A 16,345-nucleotide genomic window follows, 5' to 3' on the forward strand; every position below is an offset into this window, starting at 1 on the left:
TTTCAAAATGTGTGGATTTCATTTAAAACAATTTTTTTTGTGTGTGTATATAAATGCTGGGCATTACTTCAGCGATCCTGGAGTTTATATTGCCACCTACTGGTGTGGATGTAGCGTCGCATTGGGGGGTGCTTCCCAAATAACAACATAACACATTAGCTACCACAGAACAATGCATTGTAGCTAACTGATGTAGAAATCAGTGAAAGAATTGGCCTGAATATGAACATGACTGCTTCCTTACCTTTCGTCACTGTATTTCTACTGGCAAACAAAGCCGCTCGGTGCATTGTAAAATAATAAATGCTCCAATAAAGAAAGGCCACCCAGCAGTTAAACTTGTTTTAACATTAAACGTGAACAGATGCCATCCATTCGTTTCCCCCAAACAGATTTCCTCATGTTTTCAAAGCGCAGGTGCACTTTAAAGCATCCGGAGACACTGGAGTCATGGACAGGTGCTCAAAACAGAGCAATGCCAAAGATGCAGACTTCATTAACAACACACAACACTGACGCAACATCACACACCAGCACTTCACTACGATTAACTGGATCATCGAAACACTCAAACTCCCCTTCACAACTCACAGAAGAATCACTGAACAACATGATGGTGATGGTTAGGTTAGGGTTAGGGTTACACATCTAATGACCTCTGATGACTGTTTTTGTCAAGGCTATGAACCTTTCTTGTTACAGATAACCAGCAAAATGCTTCTTCAAGTGGGAAGTGAAACATTTTTGCTTGATAAAACAATTTGACCTCGCTCCAAGTTGTTCCAGTTGACCAAGTTGACCTTACAAGTTGTTGTTTTTGTTTTTGTTTTTTTGAGCACAAAAGATGATGTTTTGAAGAATGTTAGTTGAGCAATGAGTTGATTGAAGCCATGGACTTCCACAATAATTCCCCCCCATGGAAGTCAGTGGGGACCAACAACTGATTTAGTTTTTAACATCAAACTCTCAAGTTGTTTTTTGGTTGTTGTCTTTTTGCATTATCACATTTTACAATGCAAAACCTTTGTGTCACACGAGCACACATGATGCTTTAAAAATGCATTCTATGTAGGTAGTAACAGACTGATTTATACACACATCAAGCTTCTCAATAAGATGAGTAGCTTCGGGGTCAAGTGCAGGATGAAGTGAAAGCAGGAACAAAACAAGGTAGCGCTGCTTGATTGTTGTTTATAGGCGGCGTGGTTAAATATAGCCCGACTCTGTCATTACGGTCGCCACATGATGACAGAGCTCTTTGTCGTTCGCTGGGATTTGTGTGCAGTGCAACTTACACTCCTCATTCTGTAGTTCAACTCCCATAACTCAATAAAGCACAGCCCCAAATCACAGTGTCAACAATGAAAGCTTTCTCCTTTCTCCTCAGGCTCGAGACAATTCAGAACGGCTTGAGTTCCAGGTCTATTTTAAACGCAGTCCTGAAGCATCTGAGATTTTAAAGAAACGTTCATCGTTCAATAGAAGATAAGCTTGCACTAAAAACACCCAGGTCTATAATAGCCAGAGAAAGAAGCTGATCTTTCATGCCTCTGTTTAGATAATTTCATCAAAGCAAAGTTGACAACACTGCTGTTAGACATTAATTATACTTCTGATGATTTTCTGAGAAAAGTGTCCATTCAGAATGAGACAATGTAAACTCATTGTCTCTGCAAAGGAACAAATGGGCAGAGGTTTTGTGATTATGTGCAGCTCAGCTCATTCAATTGCATTTTTCTCCTAAATTATCTTATAGTATATTTAATATGTGATGAATAAAGATGCACCTGAAAGATCAATGTTTGTTTGTTTCTAAATGAACCTCGAACCTGCCTTTGAAAGTTGAGGATGCATCTGTGCCCCATAAGTCAATCTTTTTAAAATAAATTTTATAATTTACAGATGCTTAAGTCCCGTATTTCTGACATTTAAATGACATTTGCCATCACTTAAAGATAATATTTAAAAACACAATTTTAATACCACTGCTAAATGTTTTTTTTTTTATTATTTACTTATAGCACATAAAATGAATGGTTTTAGTTTGTATTGTTTTATTTAGAAAACAATAAATAAAAACAATAGTAGTAAAATGTTATTATTGTTCATTAATTGTTAATATACCATAACAAAAATAATTATTAGTAATTTTTTTTTAATTATTATGTATTTGTTGAATATCTGTAAGCTTTTATCAGATTAGCATTAGCTTTTCAGATTAGCATCAGCTGTATATATCCTTTACTGCACTAAGTGTTCATATACAATATGTTTTTCAAAGGATTGAGGTCAGAGATTTTTCTTTGATTTATTTTTTTTGAGAAAAAAATATTTAGCAAGGATGCATTAAGTTGATAAAAAAATATTTATAACATAAAAAGGTGGACTTTATATTAAATAAAAAAAATTAAAAAAAATTAAACTAAATTGTGTTTGTGTGTGAAGCAGCGGAAATGTTTTCAACATTGATGATAATCAGAAAAGTTTCTGAATATGATGCTGAAAATTCAGCTTTTCATTACATTAATAAATTACATGTTAAAGGTTAAAGTATAAAGTATATTAAATCAGGAAACAGCTATTTAAAATGGAAATACTATTTCAAAATATTACTGTTTTTATATGTATTTTTCCTCAAACAAATTCAGCCTCGAGCAGCAATGAGTCTTTAAAACACACACACACACACACTCACTCTCTCTCTCTCTCTCACACACACTCTCTCTCTCTCTCTCTCTCTCTCTCACACACACACACACTCTCTCTCTCACACACACACACACACACACACACACACACACACACACACACACACACACACACACACACACACACACACTCTCTCTCACACACACACACACACACACATACTCTCTCTCTCTCTCTCTCTCTCACACACACACTCTCTCTCTCTCTCTCTCTCTAACACACACACACACACACACACACACTCACTCTCTCACACACTCACACAAACCCTAAGCCCAAACCTTTAAACACTAGTGTATTGTACCTCTAAAAAAATTGATAAAGATCATCTACACATTAACAAGTCAATTATGAGAATGTGTAGTTCTGCACATCTCTATCTTAAGATGGTTAGCAGGGGGTCAATCTTGGTCAAGCTGTGCTGTTTGTTGGTTTTAGAGAGCCTTTGGGTATTTGTCACGTTGGGAGACCAGCTGCTTTCCAGAGAAACCAGATAAACACCAGCTTGGCCAAACTGGGAGACCAACTACACCAGCTCAGACCACTAAATCCCCAAAGGTAAGTAAAAGAGATGATGATGATAGTGATGCCTGCTGTGCCAAACACAACTAACTGTGCACCTGGAGATCTGTGAGACTGTGAGCATTTCAAGATCTCATCTCCAGAGAGAGGTGGAAGAGTCAGAGGGGTGGTTTTGGGTGGGACGGTTGTTTTTCTTTCCGTCAGAAAGGCTTTTAAAAGCTCAGGAAGAGGGGTATGAACAAAATCACCTGTCATGTGCCTGAGGGTCATGGGGCACGAGAAACAAAAGCCATGTGAACTCATCCTTCAAAGGCCCCCGGCACTGCCGACTGACAGACATCCAAACACAGAGAACAAAGACGCTTTCAAAACATTTCACTTCCATCCTTCATCGCCATCAAAGAGCTTCAGACAGCGCAGCAAATGCACAGAAAGAGAGTCTTCCTCCATTTCACAGGAATTAGTCTTGTTGATCCATCTGAGCCCGATAACCAAATGTCACTACAGTTTCAGAACATATCCAACAGATGTTACTGAATCTGAGCCAGCAGATCTTCAGTATGAATGAGGCTTTGTTCGGCTTCAGGAGATGAGGATAATAAAGCAGGTTTGTGTAAATGACAGTACATGGGTGGATTCCAGACAGGGAATCATTCCCGAGGGCAACAGGGCAAGACGAATTTCAGGATTGTTGAAGCAACAACTAACGACACACTGTCATTCAACAAGCATTACATCTTCAGCAGAAACTGACACTTGAATCACATATACATACATACACACACACTATATATATATATATATATATATATATATATATATATATATATATATATACACGTACATACACATACATTTGATTTTGTGGTAACACTTTATAATAACTGCACACTATTAATCATTAATTAAGCATTAGTAAACAGATAATTCATAATTTATAAAGCATTAATAGACAGTAATAAGCAGTTTATAAATAGAGATATAAATGGTTTATTCTTGATTTAAAAGCATATCTATAATGTGTTTAATAATTGTATTTTCATACTTTATTCATGATCAATTTATCATTTCTGAATGAAGTATAGCACTATTTACAAACCAGTTATTTAGGAGTTGCCAGTGATTCATAAGATCACAAGAAATGTAGTAAATTCAGGTAGTTATAAAGCATTTAGTAGTGGTCAGTTAACTATTTATGTGAGCTCATCTAAATTGAGTCTAGTTATGCCTTGTAAAGCATTTATAAAGGATATTTAAAGGCTCAGTTATCTTCTAAACAAAAAACGGAAACAAACGGAAATATCAACAGCCTTTAAATCTAATTTGTAAAAGCTTTACAAGGCATAAATAGTCCTCACTTTAGATGAGCTCACAAAAATAGTTAACAACTACATGTTTTATAACTACCTGAATTAACCTTGAATTACAGTAGAAATACATGTTAATAAACCATTCATTAACACTCTAAGTAACTATTACTATATGTCTGAATAAAAAGATGTATGAATGCACATTTAAATAGTTTATTAATCATTTACTTACAATTTCTAAGTGATCTTATGAACCACTGACAACTCCTTAATAACTGTTGTGTAAATAATGCTATACTTACTTTAGAAATGATAAATTGATCATTAATAAAGTATGAAAAAACAATCATTAAATACATTATAGATATGCTTTTAAATCAGGTATAAAGCATTTATATCCGTATTTATAAACCGCTTATAAATGTCTATTAATGCTTTATAAATGATGAATTAACTGTTTCCTAATGCTTAACTAATGATTAATAGCATGCAGTTATTATAAAGTGTTACCGATTTTGTTTTTAAATACCCTCAAATGTCTACTAAAAATAGTTATTAGTTAATTCTGAATGATATAACAAGAAAATGTAGTTATAAGTCCATAGAAATCCGTAAAATGTGATTAAAAATAAAAAGAGTAACATTTCTATGAAAAAGCTCATGCAAAAACCTTCCAACTGTATGAAAACATAAGAGGGGTAGAAGTACAAACTGTAGCGAGATTGAATTTATTTTCAGATGGTTTGATATTCTTTATGTAATGCATTTTGGAGGCAACAATTGAACCTGCACTGAAAAAGGAAAGAAGAAAAAACTCGCTAAACTATCATCATTCCTCATTCAAAGCTTCAATGAACACAAAAACTCTCCGGAGTGTTTCCTGCACATTTCTTAAATTCACCTATTCTCCCTGAATCACATTACCGCGGCATCACAAAGAACAGCTAAAAATCCAGCTTATTTGTTCCAACTGTCTTGCAAATCTAACCTTTTTACACCCTACAAGTTTGCATGAACTCCAAGACTTTAAAAAACGAAGCCCTGTATGCCAATAAAACAGGTTACTTACCTTTAACGCTGTCTTTAGAAAGCGCGAGACTGGTCTGAGCGCGAGAGACCGTCGCAGGCACCTGATCCTGTCCGTGAGAGTCCCTGTGAAACGTTAGGAGACGATCTGAAGTGGAGCCGCCATTCCGTTACCTGGGAAACCGATGCTTTTTCAAAGCAACCGACCAATGGCGAGGAGCCTCGATTGTGCTGGGACAGAAGTCACATGACCAGGGTTTGAGCAGCACACAAAAACTGAAGAGTGCATGGGGCTGGGGTGGGCAGGAGTTGTCGGGGTGTTTGGGGGAGGAATGGACGCTTGGAAGAGTCACAAAAGAAATCAAACGGCAAGCGATCCCACCGTGGAGAGGCACCAACTTTATGCTTGTTTGGGGGCCGCTCGTTCACCCAAACGAGTCCAGTGACCTTTAACCATCTCTGAGAATCTGAAAAAGCACATTCCTTTTCTATTGAATGCTGTTACTTTCCAAACCAGACTCTAGGAAAAGGGTTAAAAATGCACTTTGGGATCGGATCATAAAGCTGAACCAACATTCCCTCCAAATATTAAACAGATCTTGTTTCGAATGAGTTCGTGTTTTTCATCAGGTTCGTCATCTTTTAAGTGCCCTACAAACACTGCACTGACTCTGATGTAATCATGAAGCAATAAGACGCTCCGTGCAACTGAACAACAGTTCATCTGGGAGCTAAATTGTCAGTTTGATCCATTGAAATGGACTATTTTTTTCTTGATTGATCTGTCTGTGACTGGAATGCTAATGGCTCGGACACAAAACATGCAACCGTGAAGATTTCAAGCAGAACAGGACAGAAAGATTCAGACTAGCAATACTGATTTAAACCATGGAGATTAACAAGAAGCAAAAGCAAAGGGCGAAGCTCTATTACAATTAAATAAGGCAATTACTAGTTCACTTAAGCTGAAATATTCTCTGATTATTTACCAAATCTCACTTCGTTTCAAACCTGTATGCCTTTCTTAAAGAGGAAAAAACTAAAGAAGACAATTAGAAAAATGTCCATGCTGCTCTGTTCTATACAACAAAAGTAGACAATGACCAGGGTATTAAAACATTTGTAAAGGGATAGTTTCCCCAAATATATCATTTCTGTCATCATTTACCAACCCTCACCCTTGAAGATATTTTTTAATTTGCGCACACAACTTCCATGCATTAAAAAGTACAAAAGGACATCATAAAAGTAAACTACATGAATTGTCCAAATCCAAATCTTCTGAAGTGCTCTATAATGAACAGCTGAAAGTATCATACAGGTATTTAACACAATACATAGTCACGAGGGTCTGTAGGTGAGCTTTCTATGACATCATTTCCTGTTGGTGGTGTTTTTTTCCAACCCCTAGTTCTACACATTTGTTGCACCACATGACCGTAATTTGACAAACTAAACAACAACAAAACGGCTTCACTGCTTATTTTCCTAAATTATTATATATACTAAATTACTTGGGGGTCTTTCACACAGAACACATTCTGGCATAAAAAAAAAAAAAAGGATGATCTTTTAACCTGAGCGCAGCAAATGCAACAGTCCAAGACGTCCGTCTAATAGGGTTTACATAGAAACTATTGGAAAAGCCGCACCGTGGAATTCAAAAACCCCTTAAGGGCCGTTCACACAGAATGTGTTTTTGTGGTTAAAAAGCAAGATGCGGAGCAAATACAATGCTAAATATGTGATACGTGTGCAGTGGTTCAGTAAATCTTGTTATGCGGTGGAACACAAAAGTGAGTTTTTTTGCACATGAAACTCATCCTTTTAATGAAACAACTGTTCTTCATTATTATATCATTCATCACTCTGCCATTTTTATTTTATACTCCTAAAAAATAGCAAAATATATTTGTAGAAGAGGTTATAAGTATGCTTTCCATGGAAGAAAAGTCACCTCGGTTTGGAATGACATGAGGGTAAATTATGAAAGACTTGTTCTTTTTGGTGAATTATTCCTTTAAATGGTGTTTTTTTTTTCTTTTTCTTTTCTTTTTTTTAAATAGTAGATATACCAAAGACTCCCTTATATGAAGCTCTGTAAACCGAAACTGATTTGATAAGGACAGAATACCACTTCAAATTATTTTGCAATGCTTGTTATTTCTTCTGAACTGTCCAGAACATATGAATCAAAGCAGTAACCAAAGATTGCGTTTCAGGAATCTTAATGAGGAAATTCCCAACATATTTCTCTCATGGGAAATGTAAAGCGGAAGCATAACTCATGCGTGTGTATGTGATGTGAAGCTGGTGCCCGTGAAGAAGTATGCGCTGTCTCCAGCTGGTACAGAAGCGCTTTTTGTTCTCGGTCCGTCCTGCAGCTGGACAGATGAGTCACTGTGAAGAGCTTTGGGAGGAGGGAGAGACCGAAACCATTTGATTCCCACCAAAGCCAAAAACTAGCCCCATGTCATCCAGAAAGAACACAGTAAATCAAGGAATTCATCATGGAGATCGCGAAACACTATGTTATGAATGGAATTGTGAAGAAATACTGCAAAATGACTTAATAGTCCGCCAAAAAATAAAATATGACTCCCACTCAGGACATGATGTAGTTGAGTTTGTTTCTTCATCAGATTTAGAGAAATGCAGTATTGCATCACTGTCTCAGCTATGTATCCTCTGCAGTGAATGGGTGCCGTCACACAGCTTTTCACATAACAAGATGTTAACTGATGGACTGGAGTGGTGTGGTTAATTGGATAGTTTTTGTCAGCTGTTTAGACTCTCATTCTGACGGCACCCATTCACTGTAGAGCATCCACTGGTGAGACAGTCATGCAATGCTACATTTCTCCAAATAAAAAAACAAATCTATATCTTGGATGACTGAGGATGTGTACATGTGTACATACATTTTCAGGTCAATTATTTATTTAAAGATGCACTCATGGTAATGTCAAATTTGCATAATTTCAGCAAACTTTCTAGGGCAAAAAAAGCTAGTATAGCGATGTATGAAGCCCAGCTCACACAGAAATCGCATGCCTAAATGAACCCATTGCAAAATCTTCATGGGCAAATGTTTTTGCCATCACTCGAAATTCCTTTTCATGTGTATTCTTATGGAAACAACTGGTTTTGTCAGCAAAACTTCACCAAACAATGGTAAATATAACCACACCTTAAGGCTAAGTTTGGAATAGCATACTGATTGTAGTATTTCTGCAGTATATAGGAGCACACACTGTGTAAATTTCCTGTATACTCCTGTGCCAACTTGGGATTTGGTGATAAAGCATAATGAGATTTTCAAACTGGTTATATCTTTTTTTTTTTTTTGCCAATACCAAATTAGGATTTGCACAGCCAATTAGAAGTAAAACTTTATATAAAAGAACCCCAATTATATATATATATATATATATATATATATATATATATATATATATATATATATATATATATATATATAATTGGGGTTCTTTTATATAAAGTTTTACTTCTAATTGGCTGTGCAAATCCTAATTTGGTATTGGCAAAAAAAAAAAAAAGATATAACCAGTTTGAAAATCTCATTATGCTTTATCACCAAATCCCAAGTTGGCACAGGAGTATACAGGAAATTTACACAGTGTGTGCTCCTATATACTGCAGAAATACTACAATCAGTATGCTATTCCAAACTTAGCCTTAAGGTGTGGTTATATTTACCATTGTTTGGTGAAGTTTTGCTGACAAAACCAGTTGTTTCCATAAGAATACACATGAAAAGGAATTTCGAGTGATGGCAAAAACATTTGCCCATGAAGATTTTGCAATGGGTTCATTTAGGCATGCGATTTCTGCGTGAGCTGGGCTTCATACATCGCTATACTAGCTTTTTTTGCCCTAGAAAGTTTGCTGAAATTATGCAAATTTGACATTACCATGAGTGCATCTTTAAATAAATAATTGACCTGAAAATGTATGTACACATGTACACATCCTCAGTCATCCAAGATATAGATTTGTTTTTTTATTTGGAGAAATGTAGCATTGCATGACTGTCTCACCAGTGGATGCTCTACAGTGAATGGGTGCCGTCAGAATGAGAGTCTAAACAGCTGACAAAAACTATCCAATTAACCACACCACTCCAGTCCATCAGTTAACATCTTGTTATGTGAAAAGCTGTGTGACGGCACCCATTCACTGCAGAGGATACATAGCTGAGACAGTGATGCAATACTGCATTTCTCTAAATCTGATGAAGAAACAAACTCAACTACATCATGTCCTGAGTGGGAGTCATATTTTATTTTTTGGCGGACTATTAAGTCATTTTGCAGTATTTCTTCACAATTCCATTCATAACATAGTGTTTCGCGATCTCCATGATGAATTCCTTGATTTACTGTGTTCTTTCTGGATGACATGGGGCTAGTTTTTGGCTTTGGTGGGAATCAAATGGTTTCGGTCTCTCCCTCCTCCCAAAGCTCTTCACAGTGACTCATCTGTCCAGCTGCAGGACGGACCGAGAACAAAAAGCGCTTCTGTACCAGCTGGAGACAGCGCATACTTCTTCACGGGCACCAGCTTCACATCACATACACACGCATGAGTTATGCTTCCGCTTTACATTTCCCATGAGAGAAATATGTTGGGAATTTCCTCATTAAGATTCCTGAAACGCAATCTTTGGTTACTGCTTTGATTCATATGTTCTGGACAGTTCAGAAGAAATAACAAGCATTGCAAAATAATTTGAAGTGGTATTCTGTCCTTATCAAATCAGTTTCGGTTTACAGAGCTTCATATAAGGGAGTCTTTGGTATATCTACTATTTAAAAAAAAGAAAAGAAAAAGAAAAAAAAAACACCATTTAAAGGAATAATTCACCAAAAAGAACAAGTCTTTCATAATTTACCCTCATGTCATTCCAAACCGAGGTGACTTTTCTTCCATGGAAAGCATACTTATAACCTCTTCTACAAATATATTTTGCTATTTTTTAGGAGTATAAAATAAAAATGGCAGAGTGATGAATGATATAATAATGAAGAACAGTTGTTTCATTAAAAGGATGAGTTTCATGTGCAAAAAAACTCACTTTTGTGTTCCACCGCATAACAAGATTTACTGAACCACTGCACACGTATCACATATTTAGCATTGTATTTGCTCCGCATCTTGCTTTTTAACCACAAAAACACATTCTGTGTGAACGGCCCTTAAGGGGTTTTTGAATTCCACGGTGCGGCTTTTCCAATAGTTTCTATGTAAACCCTATTAGACGGACGTCTTGGACTGTTGCATTTGCTGCGCTCAGGTTAAAAGATCATCCTTTTTTTTTTTTTTATGCCAGAATGTGTTCTGTGTGAAAGACCCCCAAGTAATTTAGTATATATAATAATTTAGGAAAATAAGCAGTGAAGCCGTTTTGTTGTTGTTTAGTTTGTCAAATTACGGTCATGTGGTGCAACAAATGTGTAGAACTAGGGGTTGGAAAAAAACACCACCAACAGGAAATGATGTCATAGAAAGCTCACCTACAGACCCTCGTGACTATGTATTGTGTTAAATACCTGTATGATACTTTCAGCTGTTCATTATAGAGCACTTCAGAAGATTTGGATTTGGACAATTCATGTAGTTTACTTTTATGATGTCCTTTTGTACTTTTTAATGCATGGAAGTTGTGTGCGCAAATTAAAAAATATCTTCAAGGGTGAGGGTTGGTAAATGATGACAGAAATGATATATTTGGGGAAACTATCCCTTTACAAATGTTTTAATACCCTGGTCATTGTCTACTTTTGTTGTATAGAACAGAGCAGCATGGACATTTTTCTAATTGTCTTCTTTAGTTTTTTCCTCTTTAAGAAAGGCATACAGGTTTGAAACGAAGTGAGATTTGGTAAATAATCAGAGAATATTTCAGCTTAAGTGAACTAGTAATTGCCTTATTTAATTGTAATAGAGCTTCGCCCTTTGCTTTTGCTTCTTGTTAATCTCCATGGTTTAAATCAGTATTGCTAGTCTGAATCTTTCTGTCCTGTTCTGCTTGAAATCTTCACGGTTGCATGTTTTGTGTCCGAGCCATTAGCATTCCAGTCACAGACAGATCAATCAAGAAAAAAATAGTCCATTTCAATGGATCAAACTGACAATTTAGCTCCCAGATGAACTGTTGTTCAGTTGCACGGAGCGTCTTATTGCTTCATGATTACATCAGAGTCAGTGCAGTGTTTGTAGGGCACTTAAAAGATGACGAACCTGATGAAAAACACGAACTCATTCGAAACAAGATCTGTTTAATATTTGGAGGGAATGTTGGTTCAGCTTTATGATCCGATCCCAAAGTGCATTTTTAACCCTTTTCCTAGAGTCTGGTTTGGAAAGTAACAGCATTCAATAGAAAAGGAATGTGCTTTTTCAGATTCTCAGAGATGGTTAAAGGTCACTGGACTCGTTTGGGTGAACGAGCGGCCCCCAAACAAGCATAAAGTTGGTGCCTCTCCACGGTGGGATCGCTTGCCGTTTGATTTCTTTTGTGACTCTTCCAAGCGTCCATTCCTCCCCCAAACACCCCGACAACTCCTGCCCACCCCAGCCCCATGCACTCTTCAGTTTTTGTGTGCTGCTCAAACCCTGGTCATGTGACTTCTGTCCCAGCACAATCGAGGCTCCTCGCCATTGGTCGGTTGCTTTGAAAAAGCATCGGTTTCCCAGGTAACGGAATGGCGGCTCCACTTCAGATCGTCTCCTAACGTTTCACAGGGACTCTCACGGACAGGATCAGGTGCCTGCGACGGTCTCTCGCGCTCAGACCAGTCTCGCGCTTTCTAAAGACAGCGTTAAAGGTAAGTAACCTGTTTTATTGGCATACAGGGCTTCGTTTTTTAAAGTCTTGGAGTTCATGCAAACTTGTAGGGTGTAAAAAGGTTAGATTTGCAAGACAGTTGGAACAAATAAGCTGGATTTTTAGCTGTTCTTTGTGATGCCGCGGTAATGTGATTCAGGGAGAATAGGTGAATTTAAGAAATGTGCAGGAAACACTCCGGAGAGTTTTTGTGTTCATTGAAGCTTTGAATGAGGAATGATGATAGTTTAGCGAGTTTTTTCTTCTTTCCTTTTTCAGTGCAGGTTCAATTGTTGCCTCCAAAATGCATTACATAAAGAATATCAAACCATCTGAAAATAAATTCAATCTCGCTACAGTTTGTACTTCTACCCCTCTTATGTTTTCAAACAGTTGGAAGGTTTTTGCATGAGCTTTTTCATAGAAATGTTACTCTTTTTATTTTTAATCACATTTTACGGATTTCTATGGACTTATAACTACATTTTCTTGTTATATCATTCAGAATTAACTAATAACTATTTTTAGTAGACATTTGAGGGTATTTAAAAACAAAATCGGTAACACTTTATAATAACTGCATGCTATTAATCATTAGTTAAGCATTAGGAAACAGTTAATTCATCATTTATAAAGCATTAATAGACATTTATAAGTTTAATATATGTTTAGACTCTCATTCTGACGGCACCCATTCACTGTAGAGCATCCACTGGTGAGACAGTCATGCAATGCTACATTTCTCCAAATAAAAAAACAAATCTATATCTTGGATGACTGAGGATGTGTACATGTGTACATACATTTTCAGGTCAATTATTTATTTAAAGATGCACTCATGGTAATGTCAAATTTGCATAATTTCAGCAAACTTTCTAGGGCAAAAAAAGCTAGTATAGCGATGTATGAAGCCCAGCTCACACAGAAATCGCATGCCTAAATGAACCCATTGCAAAATCTTCATGGGCAAATGTTTTTGCCATCACTCGAAATTCCTTTTCATGTGTATTCTTATGGAAACAACTGGTTTTGTCAGCAAAACTTCACCAAACAATGGTAAATATAACCACACCTTAAGGCTAAGTTTGGAATAGCATACTGATTGTAGTATTTCTGCAGTATATAGGAGCACACACTGTGTAAATTTCCTGTATACTCCTGTGCCAACTTGGGATTTGGTGATAAAGCATAATGAGATTTTCAAACTGGTTATATCTTTTTTTTTTTTTTGCCAATACCAAATTAGGATTTGCACAGCCAATTAGAAGTAAAACTTTATATAAAAGAACCCCAATTATATATATATATATATATATATATATATATATATATATATATATATATATATATATATGTATATATATATATATATATATATATATATATATATATATATATATATATATATATATATATACAGTGTACATCATTTCAAACATATCTGTCAAAATTACTATTCCGTCAGTCTTTCAAAGATGTCATTTCTGCATCAATCACTTGCCACATATGCAAATAATGACTGCGCATCTGAAATGACACAAAATATCAGATCACAACTCCAGCATGGCACTGTTGTCATTAGCACACATGAGCTGAATGACAGTGACGGTCATCTGTAAGCACATAACAGACATATGAACTCAGTTTTTCTAGTTAACGTGCCTTTCTTGCTCACCTCAGCAACTGGATACAAGTCACTACACTTAGTCTGTTGTATAAAACTAAAATGCATTAAGAGGATGGTGAGCAGAGGATGGTTTAGTCCAGATCAATCTATTAACATATGGGTTTCATTTCCTAAACAATTAATACATACATACATACATACATACATACATACATACTACTACTACTACTACTACTACTACTAATAATAATAATAATAATAATAATGATTGCCACTGCATTATAACAAAATATAAAATCAAACAAATACCGCAGCTTTTCTCAGAACTGGATTTGCACCTTTCTGAGCCAATTTTTTTTTTTTTTTTTTGTATTTTTTTACCCAACTGATGTCAAGTAGAATTTAGTGGCTGTATGAAGTGGATATTCAGTTTCCTGGCAAGTGTTCACACTAAGCGTGCGAAGAAGCGTTTAGCTGTAGATTTGTAAGACGTAAAAAACATAAACCATATATTTTACCAAATTAAGAATGAGCATTCACACTTACCACTAACGCACTTCATTTCTTCGCACTTTTTGGCACGCAATTCCGTCCGTATATGTACTCTAAACAAGCGACACGCAACCAGCCTGCGCTGAGAATGAACGAGACGCCCGAGTGACGTCGACACCAGTTGACCAATCATAGACTTAGCTTGCGCGTGCGTCGCGTCGATATCGGTGTCGCGTGAGTTGCTTTAATTCATCTTAAAGGGGTCATATGACGTTGCTAAAAAAAAAAAGAACAATATTTTGTGTATTTGGTGTAATACAATGTGTTTATGCGGTTTAAGGTATATATATATATATATATATATATATATATATATATATATATATATATATATATATATATATATATATATATATATATATATTCCACATAATTTACATTATTGTTGCTCCTCTATGCCCCGCCTTCCTGAAATGTGTCGATTTTTAAAAAGCTCATCGTTCTGAAAAGCAGGGTGTGTTCTGATTGGCCAGCAGTGCATTGTGATTTAGGAGTACCTCAAGCGTGTGACGGAAATGTTTCGCCCCTACTGTGAGGCTGTGTCCAGGACTAGACAAAACCAATAAAACCCACAAGACATTTGTTGCATCCAGTGGGGACATCTGATTTTAATGACTTATACTGTCCTTTTGCGTGTTGTGTTGCGTTTCGCGCTGCGTAAACATAAAACCATGTCTGCATTTGTGTTGTTTAAACTGTGGGAAAGTCAAGGTGTGCAAATGAAGAAGCATTATCTGTTCCCAAGCTAAATGTGTCAATCATTATAATAAATCGTTTTTTTCTGTTTGGTGTAAATTTAAAATATAGAAGTTTAATTAATTCATTTTCTATAACTGCTGCTTATTAAGGTGAAATTTGAATCTGTTATCAATAAATAAAAATTACAACAACATATAATTTATTTCTTAACTCATTGGATATTTTATACCTTTTATAGTTTTTTTTATTGTAGTAAAAACTATAAAAGGAAGGATAATACATATACACAGGCACACACACACACACACACACACAAATTGGCTTATGACATGATTCCTTTATAACTTTGCAAACAACAGCAATCATTTTATATTTTTTAGTAAGAGCCTTTATACACAGCTCCTGCTGTGACATGTATATGATCATTTTAATATTAGAACATAACAGTGGCATTTCTTGCTGATCCCAATCTTTTGAAACCCTTTGGAAACTGTTTAAAAGATTCTGTGGTTAGAGATTAAGATGTTTAATTTACATTAGTGCACATTATTCAGCAAGCACTTTAATTATTAATCTGTACACTTCTGTGGTAAAAACACAGACAATGAGCAGCATGCAAATTAAAAAATAATGAGTTGGGTCAACAACAATGACAACAACAAAAAATTAACTACACTGAGGACTTTATTTTTATTACTCAAAAACATAATTTGATGTGCGGCTTTGGAACCAATTATGTTGTTTCAAAACAAAGTTTTTTTCAGTTATAATAAACAGCTAAAATAGCACATACTAAATGTAACATGCATGTAAATTAAATAAACAAATAAGTATGTAGTATTTACCTTATAGCTACCAACAATCAAACCCTGTGCTCTACTCTTCAGGACAAAATATCAATATTTTTTTTTGCATATAAGATTATGTTAAAAACATTACTGTCATATGCTCAAAATATTAACATAAAAATTTGACTGGGCCTATTGTAAATCAGATGAAAGAGGTCTCTGTCAGCATCAAGCAGCAGAAACCAAAAAACCTGAAGCCGAA

The 16,345-nt window shown here is 35.8% G+C and overlaps 1 protein-coding gene and 1 long non-coding RNA gene across 3 annotated transcripts in view; one reads left to right on the top strand and one right to left on the bottom strand.

Moving 5' to 3' along the window:
• The window catches only part of LOC113067128 (ras association domain-containing protein 8-like), a 38,901-nt gene extending 24,193 nt beyond the window's left edge, over window positions 1–14,708 (bottom strand). The window contains exon 1 of one of the 2 annotated variants that reach the window (XM_026239408.1): window positions 14,591–14,708. The gene's annotated coding sequence lies outside the window, so the exon portion shown is untranslated. Of the gene's footprint in view, window positions 1–5,610; window positions 5,809–14,590 lie in introns of those variants that run through there. The other variant, XM_026239406.1, reaches the window with a different exon arrangement.
• LOC113067129 (uncharacterized) overlaps window positions 9,778–16,345 on the top strand; it is a 70,319-nt gene continuing 63,751 nt past the window's right edge. Inside the window, exon 1 of the long non-coding RNA XR_003279275.1 lies at window positions 9,778–12,418. This is a non-coding gene — a long non-coding RNA (uncharacterized LOC113067129). The remainder of the gene's footprint in view (window positions 12,419–16,345) is intronic.

This window comes from Carassius auratus, chromosome 50 (genome assembly GCF_003368295.1).
Source record: "Carassius auratus strain Wakin chromosome 50, ASM336829v1, whole genome shotgun sequence".
Classification (NCBI taxonomy): Eukaryota; Metazoa; Chordata; class Actinopteri; order Cypriniformes; family Cyprinidae; genus Carassius; species Carassius auratus.